Consider the following 14,799-nt stretch of genomic DNA (forward strand, 5'->3'; position numbering starts at 1 on the left):
GAGGTAAGACTACTGCTATTGAGGCCAGCTAATCCTTCAGGAACAGCAATCTCAGGCTCCACCTCACCTTGGAAAAAGTCTATGGTAGACAGAATCATTTTACATAAGTTGTTTCTATTATCATTTGACCATCATTATTGAAAGTGCTAAAGCAAAGTGATAACATGTATACATCCAAAACCTTACAGCATGAAATAAAAAAGTTAGAAATGAAATTTGGCCTTGAATTTATCAAAAATTGTGCAGAACTTTAGCAGTATGTGTTATGACATTAATTAATGTTTGTTTTCCCATAAGGTATCAGTTGCTGACCGGGCTGTATTAATAGTAGTCACATGTTTGTGTGAGCAGAAGATAAATGCCACTTCCAAAAACTGCAACACTATCAGCAAGGTACAGTTCACTGCAAAGGATCTTCATGATAGTCACAAAAGCAAAGGCCCCTTAGGAGAGAAAAATAACAGCTTCATTTTATTCACTGAAAGAAGGATGCATAGGATTAAAAATAGGTAATAGCATCGTGGTAATTTTTTAATTTATTCATTCACAGGATGAGGGCATCACTGGCTAGGCAGCATTTATCACCATCCCTAATTGCCCAGGGGACAGTTAAGAGTCAACCACATTGCTGTGGGTCTGGAGTCACATATAGGCCAGACTAGCAGTTTCCTTCCATAAAGCTCATTAGTGAACCAGATGGTTTTTCCCGACAATTTACAATGGATTCATGGTCATCATTAGACACTTAATTCCAGATATTTATTGAATTTGAATTCCACCATCTGCAGTGGCAGGATTTGAACCCAGGTCCCCAGCACATTATCTGGGTCACTGGACTAACAGTCCAGCGGTAATACCACTAGTCCATTTCCTCTGCTAGTAATGTTGTTGGATTAATAACCTAGAAGCCTAGACCAATAACCCAGTTTACCAAACTAATAATCTAGAGGCCCAGACCAATGCTGTGGAGACCAAGGTTCAATTTGCACCATGTCGGCTGGAATTAAAAGCTATTGTTGGTAACCATTGTTGTAAAAATCCATCTGCTTCACAAATGTCTTTTACAGAAGGAAATTTGATCTTTTGTTAAATTCATCCACTGAACATGAGAGTCACTGACTTGGCCAGATTTATTGCCCATTCCTAATTGCCATTGAGTAGGCAGTAGCGTGAGCCTTCTTCAACAGCTGCAGTCCATGTAGTGTAAGCGGCCAAACAGAGCTATTAAAAAGGGAATTTCAGGAATTAGACTCCAGCAACAGTGTTGGAGCTTGGATACAGGTTCAAGTCAGGGTTGCATGTGGTTTGGAATGGCGATGTTCCCATGCATCGATTGCTCTTGTCCTCCTAGATAGTAGGGAGTCACAGATTTGTAAGATGCCGTTGTAAAGTGCCTTAGGAAGATTTTGCAGTGTAACTTGTAGGCGATATGACTGGTTTGTGATGTATGGGTTCAATTCCTGCACTGGTTGAGGTTACCATGCAGGGCTCACCTTCTCAACCTCTCCCCTCGCCTGAGGCGACTCTCAGGTTAACCACCACCAGTCATTTCTGTCTAATGGGAGAGCAGCCCTATGGCCTGGTAGGACTGTGGTGACTTCACCTTTACACACTGCTGCCACTGCATGTTAAAGGTGGAGGAAGCGAATATTGAAGGAGTTAGATGGGATGCTAATCGAGCGGGTGGTTTGTCCTGGATGGCATAAAGCTTCTTGAATGTTGCTGGAGTTACACCCATCCAAGCAAGCGGGGAATATTCTATCAGAATCCTGACATGTGCCTTGTAGATGGTGGAACACTTTGGGGAGTCAGGAGGTGAGTTGCTTGCTGCTGTACTCCTCGTGTCTGACCTGGTCTTGTAGCATTGTATTTATATGGCTTGTCCAGTTCAGTTTCTTGTCAATGATGAAGCCCAGGGTTTTGTGTGTGGGTATTCAGCAATGGTATTACCATTAATTACAAGCAGTGATGTTTGGATTCTCTCTTGTTGGAGATGGTCATTGCTAGGCACGCTGTAACACAAATTTACTTGCCACAAATCAGCCCAAGCTGGATTTTTTTTTGTTCATTCATGGAATGTGAGCTTCACTAGCTAGACCAATATTGATTGCTTATCCCTAGTTACCTTTGAAAAGATGGTGGTTTCTTGAATGACTGCAGTCCATTTGCTGTAGGTACACCCACAATGTTATGAGGGAGGGAATTCTAGGAGTTTGACCCAGCAGTACTGAAGGAACAGTGATATATTTCCAAGTCAGGATCATGGGTGGCTTGCTGGAGAACCTGCAGGTGTTGATGTTCTGTGTGTGTGCTTCCCTTGTCCTTCTAGATGTTAGTGGCTATGGGTATGAAAGGTGCATCTGAGGAGTCTTGGTGAATGTAGCGTAGGACTTGCTGCACTCGGACAGGACTGCTTCAGCTTTGAAGCAGTCAGGTATGGTAAATTATAACAAAGAACCGCGGATGCCGGAAATCTGAAACAAAAACAGAAATTGCTGGAGAAACTCAGCAGGTCTGGCAGCATCTGTGGAAAAAGGATTAATGTTTCAGTTCCAGTGAGCCTTCTTCAGAACAAAAGGCAAGGTATGGTCTTCTACATTGTGCAACCATCAATGAACATCCCCACTTTGATTTATGATGGAAGGAAGGGAATGGAGCAGGAGTTGAAGATTGCTAACTCTAGGAAACTACGCTGAGGAACTCCTGCAGGGATATCCTGGAGCTGAGATGATTAGATCTAATAAGCACAACCATCTTCCTTTGTGCAAGGTATGATCCTAACAGCAGAGAATTTTTCTCATTCCCATTGACTCTAGTTTTGCTATGGCTGCTTGAATACGAACTTGGTCTACTATTGCCTCGATGTCAAGGGCAGTCAGTTTTAACTTAAGTCTGTAAAGCAGCTCCTTTTCCATAATTGGACCAAGGCTGTCATGGGGTCAGGCCTGACAAGACCCAAACTCCACATTATTAAACAGGGATTTCATTAATAAGAGTCACTTGATATCACTATTGAAAACTCTTTCCAACATTTTGCTGATGACTAAATGTAGACTGAAAGGGTTAGATTGGATGTGTCCTTTCTTTTGAAAACATTTTGTTCTTATTCATTTGTGGAATACAGGCATTGCTGGCTGAGCCTAGTTGAGCAGGTGATGGTGAGCTGTCATTTTGAATCACTACAGTCCATGTGCTGTTGACACACAAAACCCATTGCGCTGAAGGAATGATGATATATTTCTAAGTCAGGATGGTGAATGGCTTAGAGAGGAATTTACAGGTGGTGGTGTTCCCATGTATCCCTTTGTCCTTCTAGATGGTAGTGGTCGTGGGTTTGGAAGGTACTGTCTAAGAAGCCTTAATAAATTTCTGCAGTGCATCCTGTTGATGGTACACATTGCTGCTACTGAGCGTCGGTGGTGGAGGGAGTGCATTTTTGTGGATATGGTTCAATCAAGTGGGAAGCTTTGTCCTGGATGGTGTCAAGCTTCTTGAGTGTTGCTGGAGCTGCACTCATTCAGTCAAGTGGGTGGTATTTCATCACACTCCTGACTTGTGACTTGTTGGTGGCGGATAGGCTTTGGGAAGTCAGGAGGTGAGTTACTTGCTACAGTTTTCCTAGCCTCTGACCTGCTCTTATAGCCACTGTATTTATACAGCTGGTCCAGTTCTGATCAAAGGTAACCCACAGGATTTTGATAGTAGGAGATTCAATGTTCATAATGCCATTGAATATCAAGGGACAATGGTTAGATTCTCTCTTATAGGCAATTGTCATTGTATGGCATTTGTGTGGCATGAATATTACTTCCTACTTATCAGCTCAAACCTGAATATTGTCTATGCCTTGCTGCATTTGGACGTGGACTGTTTCAATATATAAGGAATTGTGAATGGTGCTGAACATTATGCAATCTTCAGCAAATACCCCCAAATCTGACCTTAGAACAGAGGGAAGGTCATTGATGAAGCAAAGAAAGTGGTTGGGCCTAAGACAATAATAGAATCATACAGTACAGAAAAGGACTTTCAGCCCATCAAGTCTATCTGCCAAAAATATACTAATGACACTAGTCCTACTTTATCGCACTGGGCCCATAACCTTGAATGTTATGACACTTCAAGTACTCATCCAAATAATTTTAAACATTGTGAGCTTTCTTGCCTTAACTACCCACCCAGACAGTACATTCCAAACCCCACTACCCTCTGGGTGAAAAGTTTTTCCTCAAATCCCCTTTCACTTTACAATTATGCCTCCTTGTTATTGACTCTGAGGAACTTCTGCAGAAATGGCCTGGAGCTGAGATGACTGACTTCCAACAATCACAACCATCTTAATTTATCCTAGATATGTCTCTAACCAAGAGAGAGTTCTCTCTGATTCCCATTAACTCTAGTTTGCTAGCACTCCTTGGTGCCACACTCAAATACAGTCTTGTTGTCAAAGGCAGTCACTCTCACCTCTTCTCTGGAATTCAGCTCTTTATCCATGTCTGAATAAAGGCTATAATGAGGTATGAAATCGAATGGCCTGAATCCAACGTGGGCATCACTGAGCAGGTTATTGCTGAACAAGTGCTGCTTGATTGTGCTCTTGATCGTGCCTTCCATCACTTTACTGATGATTGAGGGTAAACTGATGGGGCAGTAATTGGTCAGGCTGGATTTGTCTTGCTTTTTGTGTAAAGGACATATTTGAGAAACTTTCCACATTGTTGGGCAGATGCTAGTGTTGTAGCTTGGCTAGGGGAGCAACAATTTTCAAGGGCCCATAGTCTTTGCAGCATCCAGTGTCTCCAACCATTTCTTGATATCATGTATTGTGAATTGAATTGGTTAAAGATTGGTGTCTATTATGCTGGTGTCCACTGGAAAAGGCTGAGATCGATCATGTACTTGACCCTTATGGTTGAAGATTGTTGCAAATGTTTCAGCCTTATCTATTGTACTGATGTTCTGGCTCCCTCATCATTGAGGATGGGGATATTTGTGGAGTGTCCTCCTTCTGTTAGTGAGCTGATTGTTCACCTTTAACTGCACCCTCCAAACCCTCACTATCTACCATCTAGAAGGACAAGGACAGGAAATACATGGGAACACCACCAGCTGCAAGCTTTCTTTCATGTCCCCAACAATCTTGTCTTGGAAATATGTCACTTTTCCTTCACTGTCACGGAACCAAAATCCTCGACTTTGACAACAGCATTGTGGGGGTCCCCGTGCCCCAAGACTGCAGTAGTTCAAAAAGGCACCACCTTCTCCAGGGCACCGTGCAATGGGCAATAAATGCTGGCCTAGCCTTAATGAATAAATTAATGTTAAAAATACTGTAAGGGCTGAGTCCAAAGCTAGAAATTCATTGCAGTATTTCCAAAAGAAAACTATAACACAAGGTGGAGAGGATTGGCTTACATAGTTTTAGGGAGCATTGTTAAATGCCTCAAGACTGGCAGGTTTTGATTAATAGCTCAAGTTAACTGTTGGTTAAGGCTCTTGAACACCCTTATCTAGCTGTTACTATAATGTTAAGATCCTGGTAAATTTGCTGGTATTTTCAATATTTTGGATATAATGATTTTGATATTCTTCTATTATGTTTTCACTGATTCCCAGTTTGAGTTCAATTTCTTCCAAAGGCAAAATCTAACTTAACTCCTCAATAATGCAGCGAACATTTATATATATGTTATGCTGTCGATGAAAAACAAGAAGTATCATAATTTCTGAATAACTTTGCACATTTAGAACTAAATAATGGAAGAAAATCTGTGCAGCTAGCAAGCATATCAGAGAGAGGTAGCATACTGTAGCGGGTGTGGTTACAACTATTAAAACAACAATAATAATGGTGGTATTACAGACCACTGACAAGTGGCTAGAAAAAGTGGTTGGATGTGGGTGTGAGCTGGTAATCAGACAATTTCTAATCTCAGCCACATCTATGCAGAAAGCATGAATGAAGACCATACTTCTTCACAGGCAGAAAGTGAAATTGTATAGAATTATACTAGATAGGGCCTTTAAAAAAAAGGAGCTTGTGAGATTGCTGATGCATAGGTTTGGAGGATAGAAGATGTAACTCCTTCATTCAAAGTGAAAGGGAGATAAAGTAGGGAACTACACTCCTTAGCTTAACATCGTTCACGGGGAAAATGTTGTTATTAAAGAAGTTATAGCAGGACCTTTAGGTAAGTTCAAAGTAATCAGGCAAAGTCAACATGGATTTGTGAAAAGGAAATCATATTTAACCAATCAATTGGAGTTCTTTAAGTAACATGTGCTACACATTAGGGAAAGCTGATATATTGTAATTAGATTTCTAGAAGGTCTTGAGAAAGTGCCACAACAGTTGCTGCAGAAATTAACAGTTTATGGTGTAAGGGGTAACATAGTTAAAAGATTGACTGGAAGCAGAGTGTAGGCATAAAGGGATCTTTTTCAGATTGGCAAGATGTAATGAGTGGTGTGCTACAAGGATTGGTGCTGAGTCCTCGACTGTGTACAATTTATATAAATGACTTGGCTGAAGGATCGGAAGGTATAGCTGGTAAGTTTACTGATTACGCAAGGGTAGGTAGAAAAGTAAGTTCTGAAGAGGACATAGGGAGGCTAAGGAAAGATATAGACTGTTTACATGAGTGAACAATGATGTGAAAAATTCAGTATATAATGTGGGAAAGTGAAATTTTCAATTTGGCAGCAAGCATTTAAAAAAGCATGTTATCTAAATGGCAAGTGATTTGGTGACCTAGTGCATGAATTGCAAAAGCAAACACAGCAATTAGGAAAGCTGGTAGAATGCTATCATTTATTGTGAGAGGAAATGAATACAATGTATAAAGGTTATGCTTCTGTTAAAAAGGGCACTGGTGAGACAACATTTGGAGCACTGTGTTCTGTGTTGGTCATTTATTTAGGGTAGGATGTAAATGTGTTCAGTGAGGTTTTTAGACAAATACCAGAATGAGTAGATTGTGTTATAAGGAACGGCATGTATCCAGTGGAATTACGAAGAGTAAGAGGTGACTTGATTGAAACATTTAGGATCCCCAAGATTCTTGACAGTGTGGATGTGGAGAGGATGTTTCCACTTATAGCAGAATTAAAGACCAGGTGTTGTCCATTTAAAACAGAAATTAGGCAAAAATCTTTCTCTCAGAAGTTCAAGATACCTTGGATGATGCTTTTTGAAAAGGTGGCAGAAGCAGAGTCTTCCAATATTTTTAAGGCAGAGGTGGAAATATTTTTGTTTGAAATGGCAGTGAAGGGTTATCAGGACCAGAAGGTAATGCAGACTTTCTTTTACAATCAGACCAGCCATGATCTTATTAAATGGACAAGCAGGCTCTTAAGAGCTGAATGACCGCTGCTGCTTCTTGTTCATGTGTTCAAAAACCATACTCCATATTGCAAACTATTCTCTGGGCAAATTTTTTATCTCCTAATTTCCTATAGAATTTGCTAGTGACTCTGTTAAATTTCTTGGCCCATGGTTCTGGTCTCCCCACAAGTGGAAGCATTTTTTCCACATCTATCCTATCAGACTCTTTTGTAATCAGAAAGATTTCTAACAGGTTTCCTTTCAAATCTAGAGGAGAGTTGCAACCTGAAAGTTGCACTGCCAAGTTCTGATATCACCTGTGGAAATCCACTTTGTTCCTTCTCCGATGCCTCTGTATAAGAAAAGAAGAAATTTGATTAGGAGCAGGACATATGCTCTGCAAACAGCTGCTCTAACATTGAACATGATCATGCCTGACCTTCAAAGTCAACTCCACTTCCCCAATTTTTTTCCCAATTCCATGATTCAGAGAATCCATCTCAGCAATTTATATTCAATGATGGAATATCTACAACCTTCTGTGGTACAGAATTCCAAAGATTCATCACTTTTGACAAAATAAATTTCTCTTCCTTTGAGTTGTAAATAATCAACAACCCCGAGACTGTGCCCTTGTGTTCTAGGTTCCGCAACCCGACAAAACAATCTCTTGCTGTCTGCTCCTTCAGAATCTGATATGTTTTCAATGAAAAACCTCTCATTCTTCTAAACTCCAGTGAATAAATGAATCTTTTAATATGGAGACCAGAACTGTACAAGTATAGTCCAAAGCAAAATTCAATACAAGTTTTAACTAATATCCCTGTTTTAAATGCAGTTTCTCCAGAAATTAACTATTTTTGTCGCATATTTTTCAGCCTTGTTAAATTTCATTGCTACTCTTGATGATTCATGAATGTTCATCCCTCAATCCCTTTGCTCCTCAATCCTATTTAAGCCCTTATTTTCCAAGCACTATGTGGCTTCTAAAGCGCAATACCTTACAATTATCTAGATAGAGAATAATCTGCCATTTATACACTTGTACTGCAAGGTCCTTTTTTTTCATTCATGGGATGAGGGCATTACTGGCTGGATCAGCATTTATTGCCCATCTTCAATTTCCCAGAGGGCAGTTGAGAGTTAACCACATTATTGTAGGTCTGGAGTCACATGTAGGCCAGAATAGGTAAAAATGGCAGTTTCCTTCCCTTAAGGACATTTGTGAACCAGATGAGTTTTTCCTGACAAATGATCCACAGACATCATTAGATTCTTGATTCCAAATTTTTTTGTAAAAAATTAATTCAAATTCAACATCTGCTTTGGCAGGATTCGAATATTGTCTCAGTCTCTAGATTAATAGGCCACTGATAATACCACTAGGCCATCGCTTTCCCATTATTAGTGATCTCAAACTTGTCCATCTCACTAACCTACAAATCAGATTGTTGATTTATAGCTTTGTTTCCTGTCCATTCTGCATCTTGTTCCCTGATTTCACATCTTCTAGTCTTAATCATGAGTCTGCTATGAGTTGTCAAAGACATCTTGAAAATCCAAGTTTGTTACATTATCTTGACTTCTCTTTCTGAGACATCTCCAAATAACTCAATCAGCTTGATGAAACATGACCTTCCCTTTTGATATCTGTAATGACTATTCTTATATTTCCAGTTTATAGATGTATTTCTTTTTCATTCCTGAGTACAGATTCATAATCCTTCCTGCTTACTAGTGTTAAACTAACTGGTCTATAATACCCTGGACATGTTCTGTGAAGGTCATCAGTTTAACTGGGACAAGGTAACCATAGTAGCCCAAGCCAAACATCGACTCACACGGGAATTCCTAAAGGCATGGTTCTCCAGCCGTGATGCTATCAGCAAACATATAGAATTGGACCCCATATACAAACCCAAACAGATCAAAACCGGAAATGACAGTACTCACCATAATGGACCAGACGGTATAAATTCCAAGTGGAGTAGAATAACATCACTTCATTGGAGGCCTCACTGAATATGTCACCTAGCATGGTGACAAAACGTCTGAATGATAACAGTGAGCAAGTCAACAACCTCGTCCACAACCCGAGCTACAGATCTTTGTCAAAACTTTAAATGTTCTTTTACTTTTTTCACAAATAGGGATGATACTAGCTGTCCTCCCCTCATCTGGTACAATACTGCTCTGTAATGAAATCATATAAATATAGAATAATGCTTCTAGTAACTGCTCAAGATGATTTCAGTATATGCTGATGTAATATATCCGGACTAGAATTTCTGTCCAGTGTTATCAATCTTCTCCCCCACAATATGCCCACCTCACACACATCCACTTCTTTTTAAAGACATTTAATTCTTTTGCATTTCTTCTTCTAATATCAAGTACGCCCCCTTGGTCTTCCTAATGAATGCTGAGGTAGTTATTCAGTATCTCTGCCATTCCTTTGTCGTTCCCTGTGATTTTCTATTGTGCATCCTAGTCTTTCTTCTTACAGTGGAATTTATTTCTCCTGAAATCTACTGTGCACTAAATACGAAGAATCATTGTTGACCTGCTCTGATTTGACTTTTAGTGAATGATTTCTACATAGGTAAAGCCTGCAAAGCAGGTTGGAAAATCTAGTTGGAAGCACAGACTGATAATATACACATGGAAACCCATTGCAGCAAGACCTATCTTACCTTTGGCACTAGTGGAGACAGGTCTAGAGCCTACATTTTAAGTCAAAGAATGATTCATCACTTGGCACTTGAAGAGAAAAATTGTACATCAAATGCAGGTGAACAGCAAATTAAATAGACCTTAAAATCAAATTTTTAATAACAGCATCTGAGAGATTCCAGGAGGTTAAATTGGATAACCCAGAAGCAGACAGAAAGATTACAGTGTGCAATTAACTTGCACCTATTGATTGCTCTGTCAACAACACGCCAACTTTGTGCTGTTGACTTATTTCAGTTATTTTTGCATGCAGTCTCTACACCCTATGCTGTTTATTAGTTACATATTTCAGGGGAAGGCCCAATGTTGTTCATACCTAACACTACTTAAAGCTATCTTGCGTCTCTTAAAGGCTGTTCATGGCATTCTAGTTATGAACTGGAAGAACCAACGAAGGGCTGACCGTGGGAGAGAGAGAGAATGTACCATCGTTTTTCAATGCTGTACTGGAGATCTTAAATATTTTCCAGGATCAAATGCTATGGATATCACACATATGCTCAGGATCAGTGAACATACTCTTCAAGGTAACATCCTATTACTGCACCACTAGCCCCACACACTGTTCAAGTGACTACAATCTATTTACTCCTCATCAGTCTTAATGAATCGGGACTCATATCTAACGTTCACATTCTTAGTCTTACCCTCACTTAGCACTGCTGCAGTCCTCACATCTACATCTCACAGCTTGCACACGCTGGAGGGAAGCCATGTCAGAATGTTTTAATCTTGTGGAGGAGACACTGTCACTGCTGTGGAAGTGGTCGCTGCTGCTGATGGCTTCCACATATTCCCCTTATCCCAGGTCGCTCTCATCTCATCATCTCTGACTGAGCAGCTATAGCCGGTGTAAACCTGACATCTTATTGACCATGACAACAAGGTGCAGGGCTGGATGAACACAGCAGGCCAAGCAGCATCATAGATCTTATTGACCATTCTCCTTTCTTCTTCCTTAATTTTAGATACTCAAGAATGAAAACTGCCCAATCTATAGAGGGGGACTGCAATGTTAGTAAAGGTAAGAGGTCACATTATATTTCAGTTGTAGGCACAAGTTGAACTCTTAGCACAGGGCCAACTTGCCAGAGGACACACTGACACATGATGTCTGCTGCAGGGGATTTGAATGAGGACTTCGAGAGCCAGGCTACGGAGAAAGGCTGATGGATATTTTCCACCAATGTTCTTGGAGAACTGGAATCTCTGCTGAACAAACTAAGCTCAATGTTGAGGAGTATGGAAGAATCCAGCAGCAATTTGACACCAGGCTTTGCACAGACATGGAACACTTTAAAAATTCATTTATGGGATGGGAATACGCTGCTAGGTTTGTGTGTATTGCTCATACCTAGTTGCCCTTCAGAAGATGATGAACTGGTGGACTGCCTTCTTGAACTACTGCAGTCTATTTGCAGTAGGTAGCCCACAATGCTGTTGGGGACAGAGTTCAAGGATTTTGACCCAGCAATACTTGAGGATTGATGATATACTTCCAAGTCTGGATGTTAAGTGGCTTGGAGGGTATCTTGAAGATGGTGGTGTTCCTATGTTTCTGCTGCCCTTGTCCTTCTAGATGACAGTGGTCGTGGGACTGGAAAGTGCAGTCTAAGGATTGTTGGAGAATTTCTGCAATGCAACTTGTAGATGGTAGCTGAGACAACTGACCTCAAACAACCAGAATCAACTTCCTTTCTTCTTTGTATGACTCCAACCTGCAAAGCATTTTTTCTTCACTTCCCATTGACTCAGAGTGATTTCCAGAATGGAACCGGTGGCCATATCAATTAACAGGCCTACAGACCCAAAAATGATGTAGTGTGGCCAATGTTTCAGCTACCATTATAGCCTCAAGCACTGCCCATCACTCACCTGACTGCTGCAGAGGAAGCCCAGCCAACTAGTATAGAAGCTCACATTGCTGGCAGTGTAGGTCTGTATACAAATGTGCAAACGGGCCTCCTGTCATCTGCGCTCGAACAGATCTATTCCCTAAAATCCCCCTCTGGATTTGGTCTCCATGTGAGAGCCACTCTGTACAGCTTGTCTTGCACCATGCAGCATCTGTCCATTGCCCACTTGAGCTCCTTTTCAGGAGGAAAGATCACTAGTGTGCCATGTCTAGGGACAAATGGCTTATGCACAAGATAAAGTCCTACGGGTCTACAAGGCTTCTCTCTCATTACAGATAGAGAGAGGGAGAGAGACAACTTGGTGGTGGAATTAACCTGTGGGTCACGACACCTAGGTGAGGGGAGAGGTTGAGAAGGATAACCCTTCATGGTAATCTCAGCCAGTGTGGGAATTGAACCACTTGCTGAAGAATACTGAAACATCTAACAAGTATAAAGAGTCACTGAAAATGTGTAGAATTCCAGCAACAAATGGAAGAAATAATCCAGCAACTGTTTTGTAAATACTTACAATAGAACTGACTGTGTCAGGATTTAAGTGGTTGGGAGAAGAATCCTTTGTGCCATGTAAACTGTACAAATTAAGAGAGCACCTAAACTGTTTGTACATAAATTAACACCATGATCTGTCTGATATAGAGGTGAGCACTAGTCACTTTGTGCCTAGGATGGTGTCATGTGGGATGACATTGTAAACTTTTAAATGTACTCCTGTACTTAAGTACACATGACAATAAACCTAATTCTAATACTAATTCTATATAAAGATGGCATCAGGTACAATTCCCCTTGGAAATGTAGACCTGGGTCACAGAAGCCATAGAATAGAACCATGCAGAATGGAAGAGGCCCTTTGGCCTGTTGAGACTGCCCTGACAAAACTACTCTAAATCTACACTAGTCCCACTTCCCAGCACTTGCTATCACATTTCAAATGCTCATCCATGTAATTTTTAAAGTTTGCAAGGCTTCCTGCCTTAATTACCCTTTGTAGTAGTGCATTTTAAATCCACAGCATCCTCCGGGTGAAAAATATTTTCCCCAAACTCCCTCTAAATCTCCTGCCTTTCGGTTTAAAATTATGCCTTCTTGTTATTGACCGTTCAACTAAGGATCCATGCCCCTTACAACCTCATACACCTCAATCAGGATTTCTCTCAGCACGTTCTGCCCTAAAGAAAACCTGAGCTTATCCAGCCTCTCTTCATAGCTAAACTGCTCCATCCCAAACATCTTAGTGAATCACATCCTTCCTATTATGTGTTGACCAGAACTTCACATAGTGTGGCTGAAGTAAGGTTTTGCTTAGCTCCAACGTAATCACCCTGCTCTTATAATCTATGCCACAACTGATAAAGGCAAGATTAATTAAGGAGTATTCCTTCTTAACTAGCCTATTAACCTGTCCTCCCACCTTCAGGGATCTGTGGACAAGCACCCCAAGATCCCTCTACTCCTCTGAGCTTCCTGGTGTCCTGTCATTCATTGTCACTCCCTTGTCTTGTTACTTTATTCAAAGTGCATCACCTCACACTTTTCAGGTTTAAATTCCATCTGACCAATCTCCTCACAAACGTACTTATCATCCTCCCTATGTTTTCTTCTATATTTTGTGTTGGTCTTGACTAGAAAGGTTGCAAGTCAGGAAATAAAAGAGAGGGAGGAACTCAAATGAATTACAATTAACAGGCGAGTAGTACTGAGTAAATTGCTGGAACTGCGACTTTACAAGTCCCCAGGTCTTGACGGCGTTCATCTTAAGTTATTAAAAAAGGTAACTTTTGAAATAGACCATGTGTTGGTTTTCATTTTCCAAAACTCATTTGCTTCCTTTAGATTGGAAAATAGCTAATGTAAACTCCTTTATTCAAAAAAAAAGAGGCAGACAGCAGGAAACTACAGGGCAGTTATCGTAACATCTTTCATAGGGAAAAATGTTAGAAGATATTATTAAAGATGTTATAACAGGGGCACTTGTATTTCTGGTGATGATGTAATCATTCCAAAAGTTTGAGATGGCCCATTATAGATTGGGTCTATAAGGTCACATTGCATGAGAAAAATGAACGCTGTATAAACAAGCTCAAGTTCCCTCCCCATGTCTTCCTCTTCTACCAACAGCCCCCGTCCCCACATCCAATACTACTGTAGAGATTTAATGTTTTCTTAACCTGTCCAGAGACAGCAATCAAATATAATATAAGATAACAAGGTGTAGAGCTGGATGAACACAGCAGGCCAAGCAGCATCATAGGAGCAGGAAGGCTGATGTTTCGGGCCTAGACCCTTCATCAGGGGTTATTTCAGTTCAGTTCTGTCTGGCCTCTTAGATTCTGCGATGCATTACTCTGTTATGCTTTCTTGGACAGCCCTCCTGGTCAATGCGCTGATCCTCAACTTCATGTTCAATCTCCGATTACTATCGATCCCCCATTTCATCTGCATCCAGAACACCACCACCTTTTCCGACTTCAGACGAGAAGGGCATCGTATACCACAATGATGCAGGGCACCCTCTCTGACCTGTACCAAAAAGTCCCACCGGAGTAGTCTGGGTATAGAAACCTCACCTTAAGGAGGGCTATGGTCTGTTTCACTTTGGCATGGTTGAGCTACAAACTGTATCATAATTTCATGCTGCATCAGTTTGAGAATTTTGTAAAGCTGTCGTAAACCATGTTTGGAGGAGGTAGTCCTGTCTCCCTGTGGCTATCCCTGAACGGCTTTAGGATCTTGGAAGGAGGCAGGCACCTCTGAATCAAGATCTCATGAATCGTTTTCATTAAACTGGTATTCAGCGGTTCTGTACAACAGCAAATACTTGCT

The sequence above is a fragment of the Rhincodon typus genome, chromosome 5, assembly GCF_021869965.1.
Source record: "Rhincodon typus isolate 14 chromosome 5, sRhiTyp1.1, whole genome shotgun sequence".
In the NCBI taxonomy this organism is placed as follows: domain Eukaryota; kingdom Metazoa; phylum Chordata; class Chondrichthyes; order Orectolobiformes; family Rhincodontidae; genus Rhincodon; species Rhincodon typus.